The sequence below is a fragment of the Leptonychotes weddellii genome, chromosome 8, assembly GCF_054177405.1.
Source record: "Leptonychotes weddellii isolate Sample4059 chromosome 8, ASM5417740v2, whole genome shotgun sequence".
Taxonomy (NCBI): Eukaryota; Metazoa; Chordata; class Mammalia; order Carnivora; family Phocidae; genus Leptonychotes; species Leptonychotes weddellii.
This window is the reverse complement of record NC_138376.1, coordinates 18,872,290-18,884,207: the sequence shown is the minus strand read 5'-3', so window position 1 is coordinate 18,884,207 and position 11,918 is coordinate 18,872,290. Positions and strand designations below refer to the sequence as shown.

General features: G+C 44.5%; 1 long non-coding RNA gene across 1 annotated transcript in view; it reads left to right on the top strand.

Annotated features, from left to right (window-relative positions):
* LOC115944437 (uncharacterized) overlaps positions 1 to 5,318 on the top strand; it is a 16,784-nt gene extending 11,466 nt beyond the window's left edge. The window contains exon 4 of the long non-coding RNA XR_014147553.1: positions 2,127 to 5,318. This is a non-coding gene — a long non-coding RNA (uncharacterized LOC115944437). The remainder of the gene's footprint in view (positions 1 to 2,126) is intronic.
* The last annotated feature ends 6,600 nt before the right edge of the window (positions 5,319 to 11,918 follow it).

The window sequence follows — 11,918 nt, the reverse complement described above, 5'->3', positions numbered from 1 at the left end:
AGGGGGGTGGGAGGATGGGTTGGTCTGGTGGTGGGTATTGAGGAGGGCACGTTCTGCATGGAGCACTGGGTGTTGTGCACGAACAATGAATCATGGAACACTTCATCTAGAACTAATGATGTAATGTATGGGGATTAACATAAGAATAAAAAAAAAACAAAAAAAAACAAAAAAAAACTAATGATGTACTATACAGTGGCTAACTGAACATAATAAAAATAAATAAATAAATAAATAAATATCATTTTTTTAAAAAAGTGCAAAAAACAAAAACAAAACAAAACAAAAAAGCGACCTCCAGGAATGTACAGTTCATTGCTTCTAGTTGGTCCGGCTGGAACTACATGGAAAAGTTTGATCCCTCCTTTCCCTAAGGAGAAATAAGTTCAAATTTCTGGATTACCACCAGCAGTAACCAACTCTGTGAACCAGCTCTAAATGCAAGCTGTGTTAGTTCACAGAGTTGAGTGACTGAAACCTAGCTCTCTGACGATCTCAGTGCTCAAAACCACTGGACAACTCCTCAGGCCCCGTGGGTCAGGTACAATCACGTTCCCATTCTGGGTGACCCATTCTGTTCACCATTGGGAGTTGCCCAGAGAGGGTTAAATGGCACAGTTCAGCTTAAATGTCACCCTTTGGTTTGGGGAACAGAGGACACTTTGATTAAGAGTCCCACTGGGACTGCACACAGTGAGAATGAAGTAGATCTCAAAAAACAAAAACTTAAACCATAATACTAAGGTGGTGGGAGGGTGATGTCTTTTAAAATGACCCTTCAAACCCCGACCCATGCAAGGTACTTCTTCCACAGGCTAAATACTTTAAATATCTTCTGTAGAGAATAGTAGAGAGCATTCATGATGAGTTTGGCTCAGGCACTAAACTGGGCTCGATTCCTTGGATCCCCCACTTATCATCGGTGTGACTTGAGACAAGTCATTAGCTTCTGAGGTCAGTGTCCTCAACCGTGATCATAGCACAGACCTCAGAGTTGTTGGGAAAATGAAATGAGTGTACCACAGTAGAGTTTGGTGCCCAGTAAGTACTCACAAATCATTAGTATTGTGATGACCATTCTACTCTGGTACAATTGTGCTTTTGCTAACATAGTAGAGGGCATTTCTTTATAAAAAGCAACATCATCGGGCGCCTGGGTGGCTCAGTTGGTTAAGCGACTGCCTTCGGCTCAGGTCATGATCCTGGAGTCCCTGGATCGAGTCCCGCATCGGGCTCCCTGCTCGGCAGGGAGCCTTCTTCTGCCTCTGACCCTCCCCCCTCTCATGTGCTCTCTCTCTCTCATTCTCTCTGTCTCAAATAAATAAATAAAATCTTTTAAAAAAAAAAAAGCAACATCATAAGTTATTACTAAACATTATTTAATTATATTATGTAGATATAGCAACACTATGGACTGATTTGAAAAGAATTACAAATGCCAAGACAGTCTGGTAATTTATTATGTTTTAATTGTTACTGAATGCTTTTTAATATAACCCTCCTTTTTCTTTCCAGGTCTAAGTAGTAAATAGTTTCTACTAATTCTGAAATTTTCAGAATTATTATAGCAATACTCTTTCCCTTACTGATCCTCCCCACCCCCACTCCCCCAGCCATAAAAAACCCCAAAGTTATTTCACCTGGGTTATTGGGTCAATATATATTTAAATCATTACAAAATATGAAAAGCTTAAAATCAAACAGATGACTATCTTAGCAACAGAAGGATGCGATAGAAGGATCCTTTGGCAAAATACACCAAGTACCAGTATGCTGTAGTCTTTAGTGAACAAGACAGACACTGAGATCCTGTCCTCATGGAGCTTACATTCTCTTCATACTTACGCAGTACCTCTGCCCTACACTTAACTACATTATACTACAAATATATGTACATATATATTTTACCCTGCTGCTCCTCGGTTCTTCCAGATGCTTTACCTCATTCATTTCTATTTCTGATGCCTGGAGTATACAAGGTGTTCAATAACATTTTGTATTAACAAATAAACAAATGAATGCTAGAAGGAATGGAGGAACCCATGGATTTACTATATTCCTTGCTTCCAACATGCAATGTCAGATTTTCTAAAATAAAATTTTCCTTTATGGATGAACCATTAAAGGTGGTGCTGAAGTATTGAGAAATCCACTCCTGGTTGTCTTTCCTTCTGAAAGGAGGCCGAGAATGGAGCAACACTGGGCTCCAGGATGAGAGCCTGCGTGAATCGTCAACTATGGGCTGTTTCTCTATTGAGAATATGCTACCAAGGGACACCACTGATAGCAACATGACCTGTGAATACAACTGGGCTCAACGTCTGCTTCCAGGAAACCAGGAGCCAGTCACTCCTCCCCAAACACTTGAGTTTGAGAAATGCAACATTTATCTGGCTTTTCTTCATCACCCTCTTCAGGGAAATGAATCTTGACAATGGCTTTGATGAGCCCCATCACTGCACTTTCAGAGATTTTCCTTCAATGAACTCTTCTCTAGGATAAAAAGCAAATCCAAGGTATGGTACTAACTAGGAGAATAATTCAGAGAATTGAGGCACTGTTCACTCATATACTTCAGGCAAAAAAAGACCTCCATGACAGGTCTAGGAGAACTGAAGCAAGAGGAATTTGAATGTTGCCTGGAGTGTCTATTCAGTCCACTTCTGTGAACATTTGCTACACGCCCACTGAGTCCCCAGCACCAGATTCGGCGCCATGGGCTCACAGAAATGGGAGTGTATAGCCACAGGGTCTGATTTGGGTGTGCCCCTGTTCACTTGGATGTAGAAACCCAGCCCCCACCCTGAATTCTCCCTCAGCCACCTGCTCATCCCACCTCTACTGCATGCTAAGCTGTCACTTAGATGGAGCGTCATCAAATAGTGTCTGCCACCTACTTAATTTAACATCCTCCCAACTTCCCTGCAGATTTTATTTTGGCTGTGTTCGGGGAATACACTGCAGATGGCTTGCGGTGAGTGATTCTGTTTCACACCAGCTGCTGTGGAGGCTGAACTGGGCCCTACTTCCGTGCACTCTGACCAGGCTCCCATCTTCTTTAGACCACCTGAGGTGATGCCCTGGTTAGAGCCTGTCAGGGTCACCTGTGTGTTTGTTCCCAGGCCTGCCTGGCTCAGTGAGGGCACCAGCCCTGACAGCAGCTGCAGGTGCCCAGCCAATTACGAGGACAAGCTGAGGGCTCCACAGGTACTGTGGTGTCTCTAACTCACCGGCAGCGTTCTGCTGGATTCAGTCCTTGGTCATCCTTCACCTTTTCCCTTGCTGACCTCATTCATTCTCACAACTTCAGTTACTACAGCCTGATAATCCCAACAGCTATCTGTGCAACCTCTGTTCTGCTCCAGATCTGGGGGTCCACCACCCCAGATGGCCACCTGCACCAGCAATCCAAACACCTCATAGTCACGGCGGTCCTGCAAGCTCACCTCTCTTCCCGAACATCCAGAGCTTCAGTACCTGAGATGGGATGAGTGTTCCCCCAATTCCTGCTCCCCTGAGGCTTCCCAATAGCCAAGAGGTTGCCTGATCTTCAAGCCCTTTTCCACAGAGAAGACTGTGACCACTTTCCAACATACTGTCAGGGAAAGATTTTTTAAAAACAGATTTAACCATGAGATTGCTCCCCCCTTAGGACCCCACAATGGCCCGTCACATGGAACAATGGTGAAAGTGACGATCAGCCCTCAGTCAGTGCTTTCTGGGTGCGGTAACTCATCCAACTCTCACAACAACCTGTGAGGACAGGACTATTATCATCCCCATTTTAAAGACAAACTGAGGCACAGAGCAGTCACTTAGCTAAGAAGTAGGGGAGCCAGAATTCAAACTGCTATCCATGTTCTTAATCCCTGGGCTACACAGCCTCTCAAGCTTTTGTTATTTCCTTTAGGAGAGGGGCCCTTTTTACTCTCAAACAAAACCTCACGCAGAATCCTATAGCCCTGTAGACAACCCACGTCAGGGAAGTTCTGGGGATTCAATGGGGAGGGGCCGCAGGATCCGAAGCCATGCCCATTCAGTCTCTCGCTCCCCCTTCATGGCCCTGAGGCTCCTCCTGGGGACCCCAGAGCTCTGTGGGGACCTATTTGAAAACACTGGCCCAGGGGCTGAATTTTGGCTTAGCTGAGAGTACGGTTCAAAAGTAGATCGCAGGCCTGGGGTCCTAGGGACGTGGTCTGCAAAAGGTCAAGGGGCTGTGGAAGGGAGCAAATGTCATCAAAGCCAAGATATGAGAATAAAAGCCCTTCCTGGGTGAGAACCACGCATCCCCCCCATCAGCCAGGAGCTCCATGAGGATCATCAAAGGGTCACGCGGGCTGGGGGCGGAGTCATTGCTCGCCTCTCACCCAATCAAGGCGTTTACTGCCTGCTACTTCCTGCTTGTCCAGTTTACCAGGAATCCCACAAGCCCAAGAGAAGGAGGAGTGGCAGGGTGGGAACGAAAGATATCCACGCCTGCTGCCAGAATGAGGGCCACTGAATCAACCCAGTGAAGAACTCCGATCAGCAAGCAAAAACCTAACTGTACCGAATTTGCTTCCCCCCGTGGGAGATTCTTTATCCCAAACGTGCTTCAGTATGGATGACCGCCCACTGGCCGCCATTCACTCACAGTAACCCCCAGCAAGGCTTCTATTTCTGGGTGACTGCTGTGTGACCCAACACTTCTTTGCTTTGAGTGGACAGCCCCAGTCCCCGCCACTGAGGCAGGGTCCAGACCCTCGTCGGCCCCCATCCCCAATCCACACTCCAGTTTGTGAAAACCCCTTAAACCGAAGTGCCCAAGCTGGTCCAGGAGCAGTGGCCGCCTGCTGCACCACCTCTCTGTGGGGGAAATGCCTTTAGCCTTTTAAGAGGAGCCATTGCTGAGGCAACCCTTTGGCCCTTACCCCTGACGAACTGAAACTCCCAGTGGGAGGGTGTCTGCCTTGTCCCATGTCGCCATGTCACCTGTGCATCAGACATTCTCTTTAATTGCCAGTAAAGCCAAAATAATGAGGTACATTGGCTGAGTGCGAGCCATTCTTTGTTGGAGACAAGAAAACATTTCTGTGAAGACTAGATGGAATAATTAATACAACCTTTCATAAACATCCAGAAAACATTTTCGTTTTGTATATCCTTTTTTTTATTTTTATTTTTTTGGCTTCTAAGAAAATTCATAGCACACTTTCACCAAGGGCTGTTACAACTGTAAAATGTTATTGCTTTAGTGTAAACACCCAATATTCCATCTAGATCCCAACAGGGAAAAACCATTTTTAAAGTCTACTCAATCTAATTAAATGCCTTCCTGGTCATCTGTCTGCTGTGTCTATTATCCTAAAATTAGCCATTTATAAGAATGTGTATCCAGGTACCCAAAGCACTGGGTGTCAAGCTCCTGGCTGCTGAGCCAAAGGTCTTAAAGGGGTATTGGCTGTTGTGGGAAATGCTTAAGGAAAATCCATGAGATTTACATCGGGGGTTGGGGCGGGGGGAAGACAGAGGCAGGGAGAAGTGAGTGTGAACACAAGGTGTGCGTGTCTCATCTTGGAGGATGGGCACGTGTGGTAGGGAATAATGAGGCTCCAAGAGACCCGGGAAGGAAATCTGGGAAATGATGCCCTCCTTCCCCCACCCTTCTCTGAAAGTCAGTGTGAGCAGATTGTTCTGTTTTTATACCAAGTTATTCATTACGCAGAAGCCTAAGTACCCAACTGGCTGCAATTCCAACAGGAGGATCATCTGTTTATCTTGGAGCCATGCTGGCTGCCACCCTCATCCCTGCTGGGCCTGAGGTAAGGGAACAACCCTAGAAGCTGATTCACCTGACAACTGGGAGTCTCCTGGGATGGGTGGTGATTGGCCTAGTGTTTCTAGAATGCCTCGCTGAGAAGGCAGGCTGAGAAATGAAAACATACATGTGAACAGTTTGAGAAGGCATCTCCCACCCGTATCTGCTGCTTGGGAGTTTTAAGTGTACGCAGTAGGGTCCAATGAAGGGGGTGCAGAGGCAAAAGGTAATTGCAGCCAGGTGTACACTGGAGAAGTTATCCTCATATTTTGATTTGTACAGACTTTAATGTCTTCAAAAGTTTTCATGGGTACTGTTCCATTTGATGCTGGTGGTGATAATACCATTACACAGATATGGGAAACTGAGGCTCAGAGACTTGCACACACTGAGACCATTGAGACTTAAATCCACGGTTTGTGGTTTTTTGTTTTTTGTTTTTTTTACTCCAAACCCAGATTTTAACAAAGCTGGACAGTCTTCAGACAGCAAGAGAAAGCTAGCATTGACTGAATACCTACCTTGTGTGTGGCACATTTTTCCCATGAAATCCTCTCCCAGTCCTGTGTATGAGCTTGCCTATTTCATTGAAGAGGAAGCCAGCTCAGCATTAAACAATTTGACCAGCTAGAAAGTGATAGGAGTTGGGGTTAAAACCCAGTCTGCCCGCCCGCCTCCCAAGCCAGTTTTCTCTCCTCTGCTAATCTAGTCCTTTTATGTTAGATATGAGAAAACAAAGCCCCGAGGGGTTAAGTGACTTGTGGGATCACACAGCCAGCTAGAGGAAGAGCTGAGCCTGGAATCTGACCCCCTACACCATAAGGACCTGGGGCCCTGTTATTATCTAATTGTTGCTGCCCTGAAATCAAACAAGATCGTAATGAGGTACCCGGCTAGTTCTTTTAAAGCAGCGCTAACATTTAGCAGCACTAAGTGATGAAAGAAGCCTGGGACTTCAAAATGCCCAAAAGAATGGTATCAAAGCCTGCGGCCAGGGGTGGATCCGGGTCAGTTCTATATATAGATGTAATTGTTCACCAGCATTTTCAACTAGTTTGTCTGAGTAGCCTTGTAAATTCTTTCAAGTCCTATTTCTCCACAGGCGCCATGCACTGTGCTGGGAATAGCTGTGGTTGCTGGATCGTTAACCCTATTGAGTATCTCATTGTCTGAAGGTAGCCCAACTGTGACTCTATTCAAACAAACAAAGGTGCAATAACCTAATGGAAGCCACCTGAATTGTGAGCATACAGTCCAAGTGGTGACCAGAGATGGCCTGGGCCACTGAGACACAAAGCCCCGGAGAGCTGCGGAGAAGGAAAGAGATGCACAGGCTATTCTCAGATTCTCACTTGCAGTCCTTATAGCAGTGACAAAAGGAGACACAGACGGGGGAGGGAGTTGCGACAGATGGTCTCTATCCAGGGAGTAGCAGAAGAGAATGCTGACGTCAAGAAAAAACGGGGGCTGTGACCCTAGTGATGACTCTATTTCCTGTTCCAGGCTACTTGGCAGGGATTCTGGTAGGAGGAACACTTATTCATTGTCAAGATTTACTGGACTCCTCTCTTCACAATTATTTGAGCATCTGCAAAGATGGGAGGCTCTTACAACAGGAAAAGGTTATTTTGCAAGGACACCGGTTGGGGTTCAGATGCTTTGTGAGTGGAGTTCTGGCAGTATCTCTTTGCTGGTGAATATTTTTATAAGAGCTAATTAGTACCCTGGAAGTGGAGGAGGGGTGGGAAGAAAGTGGATCTCTGAACCTCTTGAGGGTCAAGGATTGAAAAGTAGATCTGAGCACTGGGCCGTATTGTAGTGAAGACAGCAGAGCCCAAGGGAGCTCAGTTTGTCATTAGGAAAGCACTCAGGACCACTGTGAACGGTTGTGTAGGTTGTGCACTGAACAATCCTCAGGGGGCATCATTAACTTTTTAATCTCTTTTTGGATTTGTGCAATGCATAACATACGAATTGTATATGATGGCCCTGGGAGTCTAGAACCTTATACAGTTCCAAAGCACGAAGATCAGAGAAGATTGGTTTTAGTCATAGTATATTGCTTACCCTGGAATCCACCCTAACCCAGCCACCCCAATGCCCTGATCTATCTGGTGGAGATGGCTTCAGGTTTATTTGAGCATACAGAGTTGTAGCACCATGCACTTACAATTTAGGACACAGGCAATTTTTGTATGGAACACACCATTGTCTCGCTCACTTATCCAGAGCCAGGGTGAATTAATAAAGATTTACCTTGAGGCCAGTAGGAGCAGACAGCTAAACAGAAGCCTCTGCTCTAGGGGACAGTGGGAGCTGGGCCATCCAGTCCTGGTAGAGCTGAGAGCAGCACCAGTGTGGTCAACAGTTTTCACTGGTGGTCATGGTGGCATCAGCAGCAGCCCCCAGTTCTGTCAGCTCCAACAGCCACAAGGTCCCTGGCTCTGCCCCAGCAGTCGCAGTGCCCAGGGAATTCCTGCTCAGTGGGAGCGACATCTCCAAGGACTGTCAGAGAGCCAGTGGCTGTGGTTGTTTGCATTACAGGGGCCCAATAGAGTTCCCACTTGGCCACCCATGAGTGCCGATCAGAATGATTTCAGGAATCCATGGAAGTAATTCTGGGAGCCTTGCACACATCTGGGGTGGAGAGGAATTGTGGAAGACAGATAGGAGCTCTGCGGAGCTCAGGTACAAGGATCTATGCAGCAGGACCTCACTGATACCCAAAGGCTCCCAAAGCCCAACGCACGCTGGCTACACAGATACGGAAACTGAGATGCTTCATCCTGTATCCCTAGGACTCCCGAGGGCGAGCACAGAGGAAAGGTGCTAGACCAAGTTACAAAGAACAAAGCAGCATGTGCTTCCCAGGGGTCAGAGTAAAGCTAGTGAGAGGACAAGCAAATGGGGTCAGGGAGCCAGCAGGAATGAAGCTACCAGGCATCAGGTGAAGTGGGAGGTAGTACTCTAAGTCTTTTTACCCAGAGTGTCTTGACTGGGGGTTGGGTTTGTTGCTAAGAAGAGGACCTTAGGGTTTCCTGAAGCTACTTCCTCAATGACTGTGGCCAGAATCAGGAAGAGAATAAAACCTACCCTGCTTAGCTGACATGATAGTTATTGCACTAAGCATGTTGACGGTTTCCAGGGCTCTCCAGAAAGTCCAAGGAGGAGTATCTAAATTAATCGAAATGAGGGACAGCCTTCTATGAGAGGAAACAAAAATGTGGCCTCTTCTGTTCAGAATGATAATGCTGAGAGGGAAAACCATAAAATTGTATCAGATTCATCCAAAGAAAAGAGAGGGAAGTACTATTTTAGTCCAACAAGAAGAAAATTACAAGAGGCAGTACCCCAAAAGTTAGGAAGGGCTGGAGTTCCGTTTCCACAGGTTAGTGTCCCCATCATTAAGAGTCATGCTTCCTCAGGAACTTCCATGGTGACACTCTTGTCAACACACATTCTTTGAATGGAGTGTTGAAAGGGACATGCATCTCACACACTTCAGTGTTTTGTTTTGCTTTAATGTGATTTGGGGAGTAAAGGGGATTTGGAAGGATGCAGGGGACAGAATAAAGTGGGATGTTTGCCGTGGACTCCATACTAATCAAACTCTCAAAGTCCAATGTGAGATTTAAAAAAATAGTAAACAGTACCCAGAAAGCATCGACCTTATGAGGTCTGTGTTTCTTAAGAGTCCCTGGGGACGGTGCATCTGAACTGAGGAAGGACAAGAAAGACCAAACTGTGGCATGTCATATTTAGGGGGTCATAAACATTTCTGGTGCCCTTTGCAATGGAGAAAAAGTCTTAATGCGGTTTAAAAAATATTAGACTACCAGCATTAGCCATTTACTGCCTGGACATTTTAATTGGCAATTGACCAGGCTCTGCTTTGTTACATCCTTTCTTTTGTTGTCTCAAATAATTGGCTCCCAACCTGCAAGACAAAAATCATTGGCAGGGCTTCAAAGCCCTTTGCACAGCACACCTCATCTGTGGATTTGGTAAATAGTTCTCACATATTATATGTACTGTTATTTTTCATGTTGGTATTAATGGGATTGATAAAATACAAATCTAATAGAAAGCTTTATTAAAAGTTATTGACCCTGGGGCGCCTGGGTGGCTCAGTCGTTAAGCGTCTGCCTTCGGCTCAGGTCATGATCCCAGGGTCCTGGGATCGAGCCCCGCATTGGGCTCCCTGCTCAGCGGGTAGCCTGCTTCTTCCTCTCCCACTCCCCCTGCTTGTGTTCCCTCTCTCGCTGTGTCTCTCACTGTCAAATAAATAAAATCTTTAAAAAAAAAAAAAAAAGTTATTGACCCTTTCTGCCATGTATATCCTCAATGCGTTCTAAGTAAATACAAAGGCTATTATAAATTTATGTCTTTCAAGTTACTGTTTAAAACCAATATTTATTATTACTTTTCTTTAAGTATAAAAATAATGAATTCTTATCTGCCATTTGTTGAGGAGTCATTATGTGTCTGGCCATATGTGAAGCCCTACACATGAAGTATCTCATTTAATCTTCATGACAACTTTTCAAGGTAGGCATTATCGGGCACTATCTATTTTATAGATAAAGGAACTTGAGGCTTGAAGAGTCAGTAACTTACCAATGGTCCCGCAGGTAATGAGAGGCAGAGCCGCACCTTGAAAGCAGACCAACCTATATTTTAAGTACCACACTCTACTACTTCAGGTGCTCTATTAGAAAATTTAGAAAACTGGCAAGTATAAGGAAACATAACTCCCATATCCCTTCTATTCAGACATGGAGTGACAACATTTGAAATTTTATCCATCCAGTCATTTTTTCCATGTTTTTTTTTTTTTTTCCCACGGAAGTGGTTTTATGAAGTACATTTTGTTTTGTGCTTTCATAAGGGATCTTTCTCTATCAGATTTTTTCTGTAATATCACACATTATGGGACACCTAAGTGGTTCATTCCATTAAGCCTCCAACTCTGGATTTCTGCTCAGGTCACAATCTCAGGGCTGTGAGTTGGAGCCTCACACGGGCCTGGGCTGGGGGCGGAGCCTGCTTAAGAGTCTCTCTCTCTCTCCCTCTCCTTTTGCCCCTCCCCCCCCCAAAAAAATCACGCATTGCCCATTGCATGGTTGAGTTACGTTTTATTTGACCATTTCCCTATTGTTGAACACTTACATGGTTTTTAAAGTTTATTATTAAATAATACGTGGCAGAGAGCAAAAGGTACCCACATAGTATATACCTATTGTCAAGACGTGGAGTCTGTTTCTCTAATCCTCAAATCTGTTTTGGCCATGTGATTTGATTTGGCCAATGGGAGTTTAGGAGATGCACACAGGCTGACTTAAGGTGTGTTTGCGCACTGGGGAGAGCTCTCTTGTTGTTCTCAGGAACCCTGTAATTGTCACGTTTCCAGACAGTCCCCTCCTCCACCCCTGGCCCCAGGCAACCACTGATCTTTTTCTATCATTATAGGTTAAAATTATGGCTTTTTGCTATATAAAATATATTTTAGGCTTTTTATTAGTCAAATCTAATAATCTTTTCCTTTAAATGTGCTGTTTTAAAAGACCTTTCCCACACCAAAGATGACATAAGTATTTACCTGTGTTAACCTCTGGTTCATCTGAGATTTATTTTAATGTATACAATGAAGCATCTGTCCCTATTATTTCCAAAGAATTTATCAATATTTGAAATTATCTTTTCCCACCAATTTAAAATGCCAATTTTATCATATATTGAATACTTACATACACACACATACATATTCTTGGATCTGTTTCTATTATCCTTTTGATCCCAAATTATTACAGACTTTTTATAATGACAATGGTCTACTAGGTCTTCTGGATAACTGGTAGTATAAATACTCCCTCTTCCTAATCACTGTTTGTTATGCTTTTCAATTTTTTCTTGTCAGTTCTTATCCATTTTCCTTCCCAATGAAGTTGATTTTTTTTTTAATTTTTTCCTTGGAAAGTAAGAATTCATTAAGAACATCAAGGTCCAGGGCTTTTTTTTCCCCCTCATCTATCTTAAAAATTTGTTTTATTCCCTCCCCCTCCACACACACACACAAAATTCCCTATCATTTAAAACTAGATGTTCAAATTACATGGCTAAC